This window comes from Euprymna scolopes, chromosome 7 (assembly GCF_053919585.1).
Source record: "Euprymna scolopes isolate OS-2025 chromosome 7, ASM5391958v1, whole genome shotgun sequence".
NCBI classification, from domain to species: domain Eukaryota; kingdom Metazoa; phylum Mollusca; class Cephalopoda; order Sepiida; family Sepiolidae; genus Euprymna; species Euprymna scolopes.
This window is the reverse complement of record NC_136488.1, coordinates 54,243,104-54,257,838: the sequence shown is the minus strand read 5'-3', so window position 1 is coordinate 54,257,838 and position 14,735 is coordinate 54,243,104. Positions and strand designations below refer to the sequence as shown.

At 36.4% G+C, this 14,735-nt stretch overlaps 1 protein-coding gene across 1 annotated transcript in view; it reads right to left on the bottom strand.

Annotated features, from left to right (window-relative positions):
* The window catches only part of LOC145279747 (uncharacterized), a 53,830-nt gene extending 44,587 nt beyond the window's left edge, over positions 1–9,243 (bottom strand). The window contains exon 1 of the mRNA XM_080131047.1: positions 9,035–9,243. The gene's annotated coding sequence lies outside the window, so the exon portion shown is untranslated. The remainder of the gene's footprint in view (positions 1–9,034) is intronic.
* Positions 9,244–14,735: the final 5,492 nt, after the last annotated feature.

Sequence of the window (14,735 nt, the reverse complement as noted above, 5' to 3'; positions counted from 1 at the left end):
ACTCTGTATCTGTGCCCAAACACAAACGTAGATTCCATGAGCAAAGGTTCTTTCTTAGAACTGCATGCCTATGGAATTGTCTTCCGTTTTTCTGCTTTCCAGCTGATTACAATATGGTTGTCTTCAAGTCTAACGTAAACAAGTTTTTGATGAGCCGTTCCATATAAGTTAACAAATTTACCGAATTGCCATTATTAACGATTACTATATTGTCCAATTTCTACTATACACTCTTTAACCCTTATCCTCGAGTGGCCTCTTGGCCTTGATAAGTGGTGATGCCTATGTAAAAAAAAAAAAAAAAAATCCATTTGCTTTTCAGTCTACAACAATCTCCAGCAGAGCGAGACTCACCAAAAGTCGGCTCCGAGAAGAATGCCTTATCGGGAATGGAGCCTCAACAATTTCTTCATATTTATATCGCCTAAATGTTTGGTGAAAAAAGGACTTGTAATCTCTACAAGCAGAGACGCCTTTATGGTGTGCCAATTAGAGGATGGCATCATTTGAACATTTTCATCATGTTTGTATCACCTAAATGTTTGAACTTTTCTCCATTCAATTAAGGTCCCAAGGGACTCGATTTATGCCTAATTAAAGGCACCAGAATTCTTGCAGAGAACATCATGAATTATCATGGACCTTTTCGAAGGAAAACCACACTACCACTCCAACAAAAGGAGTTAACTACTGGCTCCCAATTTGGGAGGCAAAAATGACCCACCATTTTGCAAGGACTGTACCCGGACCAATAACCTTTCTTTGATGTTATAACTGAATAAAATTTGAGTTTAAAAGGTATGGTTTTGTAATTGTGGAATTATTTTTGCCTCTGCCAGGGAGTATTGAGTTTGTGAGATTAATTTCTCACAAAGTATCTTTTGTTACAATGACAATTTTATTTTAATTCAAAAAATGTTTCAGAAAAAAAATCCAATGTTGCTTTTATTCAAAGAGTGTTTCATTTAAATTATTGAATTGTTCCGAAAAAAAAAAATCCAATGTTGCTTTTATTCAAAGAGTGTTTCATTTAAATTATTGAATTGTTCCGGCAAAAAAAAATCCAATTTTACTTTAATTCCAAAAGTTTGTCAGAAAAAAAAAAAAAATCCGGCATTCCGGCATATTTCTCGAGACGTTTCATTGTTACATTACTTCCCCTGATTTCTAGATGATGATAGCTGATTTGGTGTCCCAGGCGAAACATAACAGATATTTTAACTGAAGAAATTTATCATATTATTATTATTAGTAGTAGTAGTAATAGTAGTTTGGTCTAAGAATGATACTTTTCATGTACCTAATTTGTAAACATTGATATTTATTTCGGACAATATATTACATATTTTACTTCTTGTTATTTGTTGACACTGTGTAGGTGATAATATCTGAGCATGGTGAAGAATAGTGAAAACAAGAGAAAAAAAGGGTCAGTAAATGTTACTAAATACAATAAGAGTTAGCTTTTTTTTTTACCTACTAATATGTGTTTTAAAATCTTTGCAAGCATGTTTTTTAATTAAAAAGTTCAATCAAAAGATAATGTTAGACTTAAAATCAAATATGGCTGATAGACACCCGCAGAACATTTTGGAAGTTTGATTACTTTTTTTCTTTTTCATGTTCTTCTTTCAGTTAGAAAGAAAAGTATATTTTATTGCATTTTGAACAGCTACTTATATATTTGTTGTTTTATTTTTATTTTTTTTTGCACAAAACAAAAATTCCGTCAAACAAGTTTCGATAAACCGTGTTGAAAATGTAACTAAGCAATCAGGTTTGGACAAAATATTACAATGCCATGAACATGCTTTGGTAATTGTAGCCTGGTAGACCAACATAAAACCTACCTCAAAAAACTTGTTTTCTAGGTGTTTTCAGGTGTGCTGAAAACAAATATTGTATTTAAAATTAGGCTCACCAATTAGTTTTCATGATACTGAAAAAATACTTTCCTGTGTGTTTCATGTAGTAATGTAACACAGCAGTCATATTTGTCCAATTATACTTGGTTTCCAGCTTAACATTAAAATGATGACTTTTCTAGATTTTCGGGTATGCTGAAAACTAATATCACATTTACATTTTCCGCAAGTAAATAATTTTCCAGATCTTAAGCAATGTAATTCTTTATGTTATAAGTGGTGGCAATTGTTGTATGCGCAAGCGTGCATATTTTTGCCGCGTGTGCATATGCTGCAAAATATACACGCACTTGTGCGTACAACAACCACTCATAACATAAAAACTCACATTGGTTATTATCTGGAAAATTACTTGTTTGCGGAAAATTTAAATGTGATATTTTATGTTACAAGTGGTGGCCATTGTTGTACGTGCAAGTGCACAAATATATATTTTTTATTAAAAAGATTAACTCTTCATTATCTTAAATTCATTTCACCATTTCTGTTTTGAACAAATATGATCGCCGTGTTATATAACTACATGAAACGTGTGGAAAAGTATCTTTCCAGTATTTTTAAAACTAGTTGCCAGACCCAATTTTAAATGTGATATTCATTTTCAACACACCCAAACACCCATAGAAAACAAGTTTTTTAAGGTAGGTTTTATGTAGGTCTACCAGGCTACAATTACCAACACATTAAAATACTTTAGCACACGGTTTCACTAAAAATATATGACTAAAAATTATGTACAATCAATGTACGACTGATTGCCACAGTTCTGCTGATTAAAGCAACTTTGACACAGGCGATCGACTAGGTGAGTCAGCATAAAATATTGTAAAACTATCTTGTAATAAACAGTAAAACAAATTTACTCAGAAGTTTCACCAACTATCTTTTTATGCCCATAACTAAAAAAATATTTACTACAGAAATCTCCCAACTTTTATTAAATATTCCCTTTTACACGAGCGGTTTACTGAGTCTGTTAGCGCAAAAACTGTTGTTAGTAAAATAAACAATAAAATGACTTTAGTCGTAGTCATGTTTATTTTTTACAAACAAGTGCAGCATGCATGGTCCACCGTGAGTACTCAGTGAACAAAGCATAAAAAAATGATTAAGTTCAGCCCCCCCCCCCATTCAGCCCCCAAAATCCCCAGGGAACGTCAAATCCTAGTGAAAATGAACAAATGGTGCAGTTTTAGGCTTTAACATATGTAGATTTGAGTTCTGTACCATGTAAAAAAATGAAATGACTGTCCATCATTTGCTTGCGCCCCAGAAGTTGCCAAGGCTTTAACATATTAAAATCCAAGTTCAACACCATGCAAAACTACTAAATAGACATACACAGATAATTTTGGACAAATATGGTAAAATAGTACCAAAAATGGAGTGTTTTTATTTAGCCCTAAAAGAGCCCCTGGGGCACACCCAAGAGTTATTGCAAAGTATAGACAAACAAAATTATACAGAAATCAGTTGGTTACAACTTTCCAGAAAGTTTTATAAAAATCCAAAGCATCAATTTCTTTTAATAAGCACAAAAGTGTCAATTTTAGCCATTTAACCGAAGAGGCACCCCTAAGGGAGGCAACTGGAGTTTTCCATGAAAATCTGTTCTGTTACTTTTTTTTTTTAACTCATATCATGTTTAATGTTTGTGCAAAATTTCAAAAAATTCCAAGGCATAGTTATTGAAAAAAGTGCAGACAGACAAATGGGCCAGGGTGAAAACAGGTCCACCCTCCTTTTGTCAGGGGACCAATAAGACTGAGACATTTTTTGCAACCCAGTATGTCACTTTTTTATGCTTCAATCTTTGTAAAAAAAATAATAAGTTATTATTCAAATAAAAAACAAAACGAATTTTGTCAGTCACAACTTCCAGTTGAGAGTTTTTTTTTTTTTGGTAAATTAAATTTTATAAGTAACCTTTTTCTTTAAAATTTGAGTTTTGTAACATAATAACAATGTAACAATAGAAAATCTTTGTAAAAAGTGGAAGAAATCCTTATTATTATCGACTATTGCTTGTTTTTTATTGTTTGTTTTTGTATTTTTTTTTTAATTAAACTTAAAACTGTCAAAGTTACTTAGATTAATTAAACCCTTAACGATACAATACAGTGTACCAAATAATTGTCTCAGTCTTTTAGGATTTAGACATACATAAAATCATGTTTAATTATGAGTCTTGCATAATTAGTAAAATCAAGGCACAACTAATACCAAAAACAAACTTGTTTATTTTTTTACAATCATGTAAATAAACACTTCAGTATTTATTTACGTGTAAATAAATACTTTTTTACTTTCTGCCTTAAGAGAAAATATTTTTTTTTAAATAATTTCTTTTTTGTAAATACTTTCTTTTATGACTCTAAAATATATTTGCCAAAAAATAACCTTGACTAAAACTGGTGAGTTAATTTATTTTATTGTTTACTTTTAATGATATAACACAGGTTTTTATAATATTCTGCGCTGATAAACTGTTGTTTTAAGTTAAGGAAACAGAAGTCTTACTCTGTGTGTGTCGGGCGAGGTCAGCCGATAAAGAGAGAGAGATTAAATATGGCACCTGTGGTTTTATAAGCTGTGCTCTCATGAAATCTTGCCGCACACATGCAAATAGGGAGGATAGGCTGTATAAACGTAGCCCGGGTTAAGAAGTAGGGTTGTGACCTCTGACAATTGTTGGATTTCTAGCCACACATTTGGCGACCACTGTCACGACTTCTCATGAGTTGATCAACAAAATAACAAGCTATTTTCGACTATGGCCACTGGCCTGAACAATATGATAAAGCCATTCAGTGGTGAAGGCGATGTGGTGACTCGGCTAAAGAAAGTGGACCTAGTGAAAAGGTCCAAAGATAGGTGATGTTGCCACAGTGATACCATTATTCCTGGAGGATGATGCACTTAATGAGCGGGAACAAGATGACGCTGACGCAATTAAAGTCAGATTTATCCAGGCATTTGCCAAGGGGCCAGTTGAGGCATTCACCAGATTAAAAGAAATGAGGTGGATGGGGGAATCCGTCAATGTGTATGCTAATGAGATTAAAAAATTGGTGGAGCAATCAGGAATTAGGAAGCAAGCAGCAAGTTACGTGACCAAGATGGCATTTGTCACTGGATTCCTGGAAGAGATTTCCAAAGGGTTGCAGCAGGTCCTGGGTGTTGAGACCTTGGAGATGAGCGAGCTTCTCCCAACTGCAAAAATATTAGTGAGCACCCAACCCTCTAGGTTAGTAGGAACAGCAGCAACAGCGCGGAAGGATGTGAGTAGAAGTTGGCCAAGATCACGAGGTGCATGTTTCAACTCTAGGGGCCCACACCTGCGGAGAGACCACAGGAAGTTCCACAAAAAGATGGTGTGCCACCAGTGTAACCGGAGTGGTTACATGGCAGTGAACTATACGAGTCCGGGAAACTGGCAAGGAGAAGCCAAAGTCCCAGTGGCTGCCACAACTCAGGAATAAAGGCATGCTCGCAACAAATGCCCAAGTGAGAGATTGTTATGGAAGGACAAGAAGCCATCATCCTGATCATGTCACAGTAACAGAGCAAGTCAACGAAGGGATCAACGAGGCAGGAGAAAAGAGATGGATATCGATCGGTGATCCAGATTTACAAGCGGAATTTAACGGGAATCAGTGGACAGTGGAGTGGGTGTGGAAGAATAAACCGCCAACGCTAACAAACAGGGGGTCATGCTACAATAATTCGCTCAAAGGAGGAGCAAGAGACGATTTTGAACGAGAAGTTGACAGATGGATCGAGGAGGGTACACTGTTGCCATTGATTGATGACGTCAAATCAGACATCTTGCCATTGATGGCCCTTCTGCAACTAATAAAAAGGAAGGTCAGACCAGTTCTGGATTTCCAAGAGTTGAACCAACACGTTGAGTGCCATACTGGGAGTGACACTGTAGATGTATACAGTGAGACCATTAGAGAATGGAGGCAAATGAACGGTGCGACTACGGTAATCTAAAACCTGCTTATTTGCAACTCCACATCGCCAAGAAACTCTGGAAGTACCAGTTGGTCAGATATGCGGAGGATGCTCGATTCATTGAAAAGGAAATTCTACAACTGCTTGAGGATGATGTAATTGAAACAAGTTATTCACCATGGCGTGCTCAGATTGTTGTGACTTGGTCGCCTAATAAAAAGAAACGATTAGTAGTTGATTTCTCCCAAACTATTAACCGTTTCACCTTACTTGATGCATACCCTTTGCCTCGGATTGAAGATCTCTTGAACCTAATAGCCCAATATCGTATATTTGGTATAATTTACTTATCCAAAGCGTACTACCAGATCGAAATTCATCCCGTAGATCGGTCCTACACAGTCTTTCAAGCTGGAAATCGTTTGTATTAATTCAAATGAATACCCATGGGTGTTACTGATGGGGTTTCTGCTTTTCAACAGTTTATGAATTCTTTCATTTCTGACAGCAAATTATCTGGAACTTTTTCATATATAGATGATATTACTATTTGCGGTAAAACTCAGGAGGAACATGAGGAAAATTTGGAGTGTTTTTTAAAGGCTGCCTCAACATATAACCTCAAAGTAAACCGAGAAAATTCAAAGTTTTCACTTCACTCCATGAATTTGCTTGGATACCAAATTTGTAACCAGATCCTAAGCATTTGAAACCTCTTTTGCAAATGCCTCCTCCTTCAGATTCAGATGCGGTAAAAAGTTGTCTTGGTATCTTTTCATATTACGGGAAATGGATACCTAAGTATTCTTACAAAATTCGTCCACTGGTCGAAAATAAACAATTTCCCATGCCTCCTATAGTTATCAATTCCTTTGAAAAACTTAAGACGTTGTCGAACCGTTTGTAAAAGTTATTGATGATGAATTACCATTTCCTATTGAAACCGATGCCTCAGAGGCTTTTCTCGATCACTAAACCCATCTGAAATACGAATTCACATAGTCGAGAAAGAGGCTTATGCCATAGTCGAGTGCATCCGAAAATGATCTCCTTGCTGGGAAGCACTTTACTATTGTAACAGATCACAAGCCGTATCTTTTATGTTTAAACCAGCGAACCGAAAAAAACTTAAAAATGATAAAAGTATATGGTGGAAAATGGAACTTCTCCCGTTGTCATATGACATAAAACACCGTCCCGGAAGTGAAAAAATTGTTGCCAATGCATTATCAAGAGTGTATGGTGCTGCTGCTTCTTCCTTGGAGGAACTAAAGTTACTACGCAATTCATTAATACATCCTGGAGTACAGCGCTTTTGGCATTTTGTAAGATCACGAAATATGGCATATTAAATTGATGAAGTCCGGCGTATGACTTGTGCTAAAATAAAACCTCAATTCTTCGATTCTGCTAATAATACACTGATCTGTTCTACTGCTCCCTTTCAGCACCTCTCTATAGACTAGAAAGGACCTGTCACGGTATGTTCGACAGAATATCGTTACATATTTACTGTCGTCGATGAATACAGTCGATTTCCTTTTGTTTTCCCTTGTTGCGATTGTTCTTCACAAACCGCAATCTAGTGCCTGACAAATATTTTCTCCATATTCGGACTCCCCACATTTATCCATTCCAGAAGAATTCAAACATTTTTTGATATGACTTGGAATTGGATCCGGCAACACTATTGCATACAGCCCAAGAGGCAACAGTCAATGCGAGCGCTACAACAGCATTATTTGGAACACTCTGTTATTAGCTCTGGAATCTAGACGATTACCCTTAGCACTTGGCAGGATGTTCTACAGGATGTTTTAAATGCTATTCGCTCCCTGCTGTGCACTACTACAAATGCAACTCCTCACGAACGCATGTTCAACTTTGAAAGGCGCTCTTCTACTGGTACTGCTTTACCTGTTTGGCTCTGTGATTCTGGGGAGGTATTATGAAAACGGTTTGGTAACAGGAGCAAATATGACCTGATTGTCGAGGTAGTGGAACTCCTCGAAGCAAACCCTACACATGCAAGAATACAACATAATGATGGCCAGGAATATTCAGTAGCGCTGAGATATCTAGCTCGCTTTCCATGCTCTGATAGACCTCAAAATCCTGCTAAAAGTATTCAACCCGACATTGCAAATTCAGACCCGACCCAGTTGACTGAAACAAGTCCCGTTAGTACTACACCTAATACAGAAAATGAATCTAACTATAATAGTCAGAGCCCTAAGAACCAACCTTCCCAGAGGACTACCGGTCCTTCGAATAGCGAACTACTTCCACGCCGATCTAACAGAATTCGCAGACCAATCCAGTGACTGGATTTATTTAAAAAAAAAAAAAAAAAAAAAAAAAAAAAGCAAAAAAAAGCTATTTACAATCTTTTTTACAAGTGGGAGAGATTGTTATATTTTCATTAAAAGGAAACGCTAATGCAAATTGTTTCGTTCTTACTATTAAAAAAAAAAAATTAGATATGCAAATTCAGTTTCTTGCCACATGATTTTACACGCGTTCCTTTTTCTTTAAAAACAACTCTTGCTTTAGCTGTGAAATTGTTCAATAAAGCCTTGGGAAGAGGGTTCGTTTTACGTCTTCATTTATTTACAACACTACACATCTGTTGCAGTAAAAAAATAACATAAAAAAGAAAGAAAGCTTGTTTTATATGTGTACTCGGCTTTTTCCGTTCGTAGTTGAAACTGCTTACGTCACAACTACGTCACATGTAAATCTTAAGATGTTTATTCAGCTACAAAACTATAAATTGTAACAGCTTTAACCTATAAATTTATACAACAATACTCACAATAAGATTATGTGGTTTATTCAATATGGTGATTATATCGTTTATGGACATCCGTAGTTCAGATTGTTATTTATCACAAAAATATAATTTGTATTAACACAACGACATGGAGAGACAAAGGAAATATACGCTAAACTTAAAACGACTGACTAAAAAGTTCTTTCGCTAAGTTCGAAAGTAATATATATGTATATATTTTAATAAAACATGCAAAATATATATTTTTTAATAATCGTTGCTTAGATCCGATAATATAAACAAAGCACGCGTTGTCAGTGAGTGGGTCGCCGTCGGTCGTCTCTCCCTCTCTCTAATAAACTGAACCGCTACTTACCGGTCCTTGAATTTTGTTTTGCACTTTATCTGACAACATATGACTGATAGGGGCCATATGTTTTTGTTCATATGGGAAAACTTGGAGAAATTATGTGTCCATTTAAATCCGGTCCATTGTCCACTGTTGTCGGTGCGTGTAGCCGGGGAAAATATGTCACTCCGCCGACGAATAGAAAACAAACAAGGGAGATAATTAACACCAATCTTCTGAGATGAAATTAAGAAATATTTGTAGACGCTTTCCCGGAATCAGACAGTGCTTAGATCTCATTATGAACACACACACACACACACACACACACACACACACACACACACACGCGCGTGTCATACTGTTTATCTATTGATTCTCTATCAATTTATCAGGTCGGTGCAAAAGTGTTTGCCAGTTTGTAGAAGGTGCATTTTAAACAATTGTAATTTATTTTAGGCATTACTTGTTATAACTTGAACATATCACCATGACTAATTAATAACTTATCATTTCAGATTATTAAAGCGACATTAATATTTTCCTGCAAACCATGTTGACCCCAAAACGACATTTCTTTTGTCAAAGGGAGCCATCTTCCATCATGATGATGCCATTTCTAAAGTAGCACTACTGACCAAAAATCTAGGAGAATTGATTAAAGAAAACTGGGCCAATCCTGCATATTTTTCTGACTTAGCTCCATCAGATTATCACATATTTTGAGGATTACACAACCCCAAGTTGGCCTTAGGTTAACATGACGGAGGGAGATGCACATGAGTCAGAATTATATTTTACGTCTGTGCAATCACACACACACACACACACACACACACACACACACACACACACACACACACACACACACACACACACACACGCTCGCATGCAAATAAACGAACGTTTATTCATTTCAATTTCTCCGCACATTTTGCACAAAAATAAGTTCTTCGAGCAACGGCATAATTTCAAATACGCCCACACACTTTTTCTCACAACAACTAAAGTAAAATGAACATATTTCTGACGGACGTAGTTGACGACAGTATCACGTGACACAAGCGATCAATGAGAAAATTTAGAAGATTGTCTTTTTGACGCTTTTCCAAAAAACAAAATATCAGCAGTAGCAATCTTGTTTTGGAGGCGGTCCAAAATGTATAAAAAGCATCAAACATTCTTTCTTCCCTTCTTGTCGCTTCGACGTCACACAAGAACATGCCTCTTGTTTTCATAACATCATCGCTGTCAAAGCCATCAAAACCATAATTACACACGCCATGCGGGCACTCAAAAATCATACTTATGCACACACACCCATCCACACGTTTTCTAATTAATAACAACGAATTACTTTCCTCACAAATTACTTTTCTCGTGGGACTTTTAAATAAGGCGAACTTCGCCAGTTGAAAAAAACAACCTTAACATAAGGACATTATTTTCACACAAGACTTTTACCTTCTAGTCTTATTAATTCCACAAAGGACTTTCATCTAACATTCTAATCATAATGATTCTGCAAGAACTTTCACCGATCTGACCTTTGCTTGTTCATCTTGTTTTTGTTTTTGTTAAAAAATAAATGCAGTGCATTTTAAACCAGAAGGAGGTGCATTTTGTTTTATTCCTTTTTTATTATTATTTTGTTTGGGTAAAGAGATTTAATTTCACTTAAACTTCTTCTCCGTTACACGAACGTACCTGTGTGTGTCTGTGTGTGTGTCTGTGTACATTTTCCTTTGCAATAACTCTGTCATTTTTTAGTCTACAGACTCGAAATTTGATATACAGGGTACTGAGTTTTGAGAAAATCTATGGGATTGGTTTTCGGCCAGAAATTTGGCTGTTAAGGGGTCAAGATTCAACGATTTGGACCTTTGAGAACTCTACCAAACTCCTCCAACAATTTTCGGTGTAAACACTTGAAATGGATCCAACTTAATAACTCGATTTGAGCCCAAAACGGTAAATGTTAAGGGGTCATAATAGGGGTCAAAGTTAACAAAATTACCGTTTTTTTTTGTTTTTTTTTGCTCAGCATACACCTCCAAACAGACGGGCAACGCCGGGCCGAAATGCTAGTATAATATAAAGCTGAACATCTGTGTGTGTGTCTGGTCACGAATAGGCTCCTATATGGTTGACTATTATAGAAAACTGATCACATATAATGATAGAAGATGTATCGAGACACAGGAATGGGTATGTTTGATCCGGCATAATGATGATTCATTAAAATTGTGGGGTCTGCGTACGCGCCTGGTCCACAAAGTATGGAAATAAAAAATTTAAAAATTAAGAAAAAAACGTTTACAAGTGTTTTTGATATAAATGTACATAAGAATACTTTGATAAGTATGTTTTAACTTAAATAGGGATGGTATAATAAAATTGTGGGGTCTGCATTCGCGCCTGGCCTCCAAAGAATGGAAATAGGCACAAACTCTAATAAATACTTTTCATATCTATCTGCATAAGTATACTTTGGTAATTATGTTTCAGTTTGAAGAAATATGGTATAATAAAATTATGGAGTGTTCGTTCACGCCTAACCTCCATAGAATGGAAATATGTCACAAAGTTTAACAAGGTTTTTTGATATAGGTCTACAGAATATTGTGATAAGTGTTTCAGTGTGAACAGGTATGATATAATAAATTATGGGGTTTATCTATTTTATTTTTACTTTTATCATATTTTGCTTTGGTTTTGATACCCCTAAATTCGAAACTATCTCTTTACAACCCTTTCTTTTCATAACCTATCATACTTTCATAAATCAGAGTCCATTTTCTGTAGGCTGTTTTTGAACCCAGTCAACGCCGGGTACTTTTGCTAGTATATATATATATATATATATATATATCCGTACATCTGTTAATTTATTCTAATGTATATTCATATATATTCATATATCATTTCATATATTTCTCCATTACAATTTTTATCTCTCTCTCTCTCTCTCTCTCTCTCTCTCTCTCTCTCTCTATCTATCTATCTATCTATCTATCTATCCTAACGCTTATTTACTATTATATTTTTACATCTTTTCAACCATCTTTCCCTTTATCCAAATATATATTCATATGAAGGCCATTGGTTTTAAGAGGTTAGGGTAAGGGGTAGATGTGTGTTCACAGCAGGTTTTTGGAGATTTTACTTTAGGGTGATTTGTATGGAGATAAATATGATTGTTGATGAGCCGGATTAAGAGAAATATTTTCAGTGAAAAAGATGTGCAGGTTTTATATTCAAATGTGGGAAAACGAGAGACATTGTCATATGGTAAACAAAACAAAATATCGAATTAAGAAGGCATATATTCACAAAAGAGATAATGTTTATGTACGTGATTAAAATGGAAGGTTTACAACAATAGGAAAACATAGAATGTTGAAGAATATTCTTAGAGTAAAAACAAGGAGGTTTCATTAGTTGAAACATTAGAGGAAGTCTGGATCTATTAAGAGCTGTGAGTTTCAAGGATCAGGAAAATCATATTCCAAACTTCTCTGTCAACTAAATAAATTATAATTCATCGAAAGTTGTATATAAGACTTAATGTTAATTTGAGTTCGTATTATAATTGGAGTTCAGTGAAAATGATTGAAATATTTCAATGAATAAAGTTTATATAGATTGTCAGATAATACTAACTCAATGAGTTGTGTGTGTGTGTCTGTGTGTTCATTAATGTTCACATGCGTGTGAATCGAAAGAGGTGTTGCTGAGAGAACAACCAGCGACATCGGTCTGTAGATGGTTCGAACATGCTTTTTTCCTCACATACACACATCCACATGTATGCACGCACATACGCACACACACACACGTATATACACATCCATGTCCACACACGTACACGCTGATGCGTGTGCAAACATGCACACATTGGTGACGTCACTTCCTTTTAAGTTAAATCCAGACATGCGCAGTCAGAACACTGACCCCGGTATAAAACTCAACAACAACGTTCAACTTCCTCTTTCTTTCACTTTTGCCTTGGTTCGTCAACCAAACAAGTTCGCGTCCACAGCTTGTGGCTTGAAGACACTTCCACGTGGCCGACTGCTACCATGCATATGCAGCTTTACTGAGTTCAACTCTCTCTCTCTTTCTTTTTCTACATGCTGAACTGCCATTTCTCTTTCCCCACTTTATTCCTCTTTTCCATGCACGTAGTCGTCAACAACTGAACTGAACACATGTTCCACCCAAACCATTTATTTTCAACAGAAAATAAACAACATGTTTATTTTATTCAACAATTGAGGTTTTTTTCCTTCCTTCCATTCATTTCATTAATTTCTTTTGTAGTGAGTTAGGATTATTATATCTTGGTCCGCAACAAACGATGGTGACCCCTTAATTTAAAATGAAATGAATGCGTTTGAACGAAACACGCAATGTAAACTAAACTCTTCCACATAAATCCACGGCACGCACGAAAAATAATTTTTCTCTAAAAAATATAAAAACAAAATGGAACTTCAACAGACGGACTCCTACAACGAAACCATAACATTAAATATTCCACCCTTCAACCGGACAAATACAAAAATATGGTTCGTTCAATTACAGGCCATATTTGACGCTAAACGGGTAACATCACAACGAGCGTGTGATTGTTACCTAGTGGAAAAACTGCCAGTGGAGGTGGTAGAAGAAGTCACAGATTTTCTCGAAAATGTACCTGAGGAAAGACCTACGACACGCTGAAGCAAGCAATCCTGCAACGAACCGGTGTTTCCAACGAAGCCATGCTTCATAGCTTATTCATGCAAGTTGAGTTAGGAGATCGTACGCCTTCTCAACTACTTCACCATATGAAATCCTTGCTGGGAGACAACAAAATGTCAGACAGCATTATGAGGAGTCTCTGGTTGGGTAAATTACCCCCAACTACCAAGCAAATCATCGCTCCGATGTCGGAGGAGATGGCAACAGAAAAGCTTCCCAACATAGCCGACAGAATTCATGAAAGTTCCCGGAGCCGACAAGTATACGCCCACCAAGGGTAACCTGACCAAAACCGAGACGAAGAATTAGCCGAATTAAAGTCTACGGTTCAAAAGCTTTCAAAGCAGCTAGCCGACGTACTTCAAATGCGTCGACATTATCCCAGAAACTATAACGACATGCGACAAAGTTACAGGCGAAGAAGTTTAAGCAGGAACTGGTCCACGTCACGAGATAGACAAGATGTTTACTTCTACCACAGGAGATTCGGCGTCGACACGAGAAAATGCACTACACCCTGTGCATTCAAAAAACCAGCGCAGGGAAACGAACCTTCCAGCCAGTAACGACGACGACTGTAGCTGGAGCACAAAAAAAGTTTGTCTGTTTTATATCCGTGACAAAATCCACAGATATAACTTTTTAATAGACACCGGAGCGGAAATCAGCGTCATACCGACACCGCATGGCCACCCAACAGGGACCCAGTTTTTCATCCTACAAGCCGCCAATGGTACAAAAATACCCACTTTTGGCAAGAAAACTTTAAACTTAAACCTGGGAATGCGAAGGAATTTTTTTTGGAATTTCATCATAGCCAGTGTGACCACTCCAATTTTTGGGGCAGACTTTTTAGCCCATTTCAACCTGTCTGTAAACATGACTCATCACACATTGACAGACAACAAAACAAAGATTTCGGTGACAGGAATTACCTCGAAATTTTTAACCACCAGAATCAGTGCTGCCCTACCCAAAGATT